Consider the following 3,912-nt stretch of genomic DNA (forward strand, 5'->3'; position numbering starts at 1 on the left):
ATTGCCATTATCCACTGCAAGGCACATACCGGCGGCAAGGATAATATCTCCCTTGGCAACGCCCTTGCAGACACTACTGCTAAACAAGCGGCCCTACAGCCTACTGCCCATTCTCACATGGCAGTCATGGCCCCTCCCTCCCTTGACAACGTCCATCTGCTCACTCAACTTCAAGCTGCTGCGACTAATACTGATCTCTCCGATTGGACTTACCCAATTCTGCAGAAAAATCCTAAATCAGGATTAATCTGCAAAGAGGGGAAACCCTGTATACCCCAGTCCAGTGCCCCTTTGCTCATTGCCCATTACCATGGTGTTGGTCACCATAGTAAAGCCACAACACTCCTCCTACTAACCAAGGATTTTTATGTTACTGAGGCTAAAACACTTGTGGACCAATATGTTAGCAGATGCATCACCTGCCTCAGGAACAACCCTAACAACCCTAATAAAGCGAAACACCAGCATCTTGAATACCCCACTACCCCTTTTACACACTTACAAATTGATTTTACCCATATCCCTGGTACAGGTAAACAAGAATATGCCCTGGTCATTGTAGATATGTTCTCTCGCTGGCCAGAAGTATTCCTAACTAAGTCAGAGGATGCCAAGACAGTAGCAAGAATCCTAACACAGAAAATCATTCCTAGATGGGGGTGCCCCCTGCAAATAAATAGTGATAAAGGCTCAGCCTTTACAGCCAAAATCACACAGGCCTTAGTAAAAGCTCTACCACCTGCATAGCTTAGGGGTCGTAGAAAGAATGAATAGGACCCTCAAAGACAAACTAAGGAAGGCCACAGGAGGTACCTTCCACAAATGGAAGCAGGTCCTTCCCATTATCCTAGCAGAAATCAGAATGACCCCACAGAAAACTCTAGGATACTCACCCTTTGAAATACTAATGGGTAGACCCTTCCCCACACCCTGGGCTAAGAAACCGTTGATAATACAGGAAGGAGATCTAGAACTTATAAGGGAAGAGTATGTCAGGGCCCTCATAACCAAACTTGATGAGATTGAACATGATGTCGCTTGTAAAAACCCTCTGAATCCACAGGAACCAACACACCCTTTCAAGGTTGGAGACAGAGTCGTGGTAAAGGTGCTCCCCAGGAACAAGAGCCCAGGAGACTTCACCTATGGTCCCGAGACAGAAGTCGTAGCAGTGACCAGAACAGCAGTCCTGACTGACGAGGGGCCCACTTGGATTCATGCATCCCGAGTAAAGAAAGTTCCCAGACCAGACCTTGAAGAAGAAGCAAGTGATTCCCGCGAGGTACTAACGGGGGCAGACAGCCCTGACCTCCAACAAGGAGAAGATGGAGGTCTAGAAGGAAACAATTAAATGAGAATCATATTATATAGATTAATGATTCTAAGAGGGGAATGAAAGGGTTAAAGCTCGTCTCTGCTTCACATGTCATAGAATTGTTTGTTTTACAGAACTGTTTGTTCCAGCACATTTTTGTTACTGTCTTTGTCTGTTATCTTTTTATACCGTGTGAATAACTTTTCTATTTGAGTACAAATTTGCCCATATATGTATATCCTTCCGCTGCGGCAGTTCCTAGCCAATCATGTTATGTTAACCCCCTTTTGTGTTCTGTCCAATTAGTTATTGACTTGGGACATACACGCCCTAAATCCTTTCTTTTATATACTTTTGTTAAACAAACAATAAACAGTGTGAATCTTTACTGCTTGTGTTTTGCATGTTACTTGTAGCAAAAGGTTTACACTCACGGACGTCTAAGAGACTATCACATCGAGGGTTAAAGAATAGAGGAGTAATCCTTACAAGATCCTTACAGTCCCACTGTGAAAAATCAGGACTGTGCATGCACTAGTCCGGAAATGCCGCAGGCGGGGCCTGCATAGGAGACTTCATGACGGATGCGCTATTTCGCCTGGGATTGATGCGCTCCGGGAGAGAGGGTCAATCCGGCTCCTGCAAGTGTGCTGTATCCTAAATTCTATCCTCAGTGCAGGGAGCTGCTGGTGAGGGAAGAGCTAGTGTATTCGTCATTTACCCAGGCACGTAGCAACACCTTCCCCCCCTGCAGCCAGTGCAGAACACTGGTAGCTGGTACTGCTGCTGGGTAGCTCTTTCCTGTGTCAATGTGTACCCTGGTCCAGCTGCTGCTTTGTTCAGAGGCGGAACTACCGCCAGTGCAACCAGTGCGTTGCACTGGGGCCCGCCACTGTCCAGGGGCCCAAAGCATGTAATGAGTCAAACTGACTCATTACATGCCGCTGTGTGCTGCGGACAACTGCTGCCCGCAGCACACAGCCGCCCGGAGAGAAGCGGAGCGGACACGGGGGGAAGGAGGAGGAGGGAGCCGCAGCAGCGCTTTGTTACTGGTGGAGGCGCTGCTGCTGCTGTCCCTCTGCTTCACTATAGGTTGTCTTCCGCCGCTGTGAAGCGCATCCCAGCATTCACAGCGGCAGAGGACAGCCTATGATGAAGGACTGGGACAGCAGCAGCAGCGCCTCCACCAATAACACAGCGCTGCTGCGGCTCCCTCCTCCACCTCCCTCCTCCTCCTTCTCATCCTGCCCGGGAATCGTGATCTCTACTAGAAGCTGCACCGAGGAGCCCGCGCCAGTCCTTCCTGTCCTGTCCTGTCCTGGTGCTACTGTGCGGCGTAATTTGAAGAATGGAGACTACTGTGCACCGTTTTATGAATTGGTATTATTTTGTGGCCACACCCCTTCCCCACGAGGCCACGCCCCTATGTATTTTTGCACGCGCCTACGGCGCGCACTGCCCTTGTTTTGCATGCAGGGGTGGGGTCTCCGATGCCGTTTCTTGCACACAGTGGTAAAATGTCTAGTTAGGGCACTGTTGCTAGGTATCCATTTCTCTGGCCCTGAGCAGGTCCCTCTCACCAGATCCTCTCCAGGGGTGAGGGGGTGGGATGGGATGGGGGGCCCAAAGCATTTTGTCGCACCTGGGCCCACCGCTCGCTAGTTCCGCCACTGGCCTTGTTACCCACTCTCACACCCAGAGTGTTACCCACTCACACCGATCACACACCCCAAGCCTGAGGCATTACTGCTGGCATCATTAACGCAAGCTACTGTATGCATATCCCAAATTGTGTGTCACTGACGTTATACAGCAGCGGGCATTCTACAATCCACAATATACAGAAGGGATGTAGTCATGTGACCAACGGTCACATAACCTCTCCCTACATCCTGCCCCATCACAATCCCAATGGTCGGCATGCCGACCAACAGGGACTCCACAACACCCATAGAGTGGGAATAGAACCCGTGGCAGGATCCTGGCGTCAGTATGCTGACCGCCGGTCACGCATACCACACCCGATACAGAATAATGATCCCTATTTTCATATAATCAAATCTACCCTTCTGCGGCTCACGTTTTTTTAATTGAGCCTCCCGCTGCCTTGCAAACTTTGCTAGCCCTCCTGGTTTTTCAGTGTCCCAACATAAAAATCGCGAGTCTGGCAATGCATGGGCCTGCATGGGTTGTGGGTAGCAGTGGCAGTCTCATAGTGCATACTCAGAGGGGGTCATTCCGAGTTGTTCGCTCGCAAGCTGATTTTTGCAGATTTGCTCACGCTAAGCCGCCGCCTACTGGGAGTGAATCTTAGCTTCTTAAAATTGCGAACGATGTATTCGCAATATTGCGATTACACACCTCGTAGCAGTTTCTGAGTAGCTCCAGACTTACTCGGCATCTGCGATCAGTTCAGTGCTTGTCGTTCCTGGTTTGACGTCACAAACACACCCAGCGTTCGCCCAGACACTCCCCCGTTTCTCCAGCCACTCCTGCGTTTTTTCCGGAAACGGTAGCGTTTTTTCCCACACGCCCATAAAACGGCCTGTTTCCGCCCAGTAACACCCACTTCCTGTCAATCACATTACGATCGCCAG

The sequence above is a fragment of the Pseudophryne corroboree genome, chromosome 2, assembly GCF_028390025.1.
Source record: "Pseudophryne corroboree isolate aPseCor3 chromosome 2, aPseCor3.hap2, whole genome shotgun sequence".
NCBI classification, from domain to species: Eukaryota; Metazoa; Chordata; class Amphibia; order Anura; family Myobatrachidae; genus Pseudophryne; species Pseudophryne corroboree.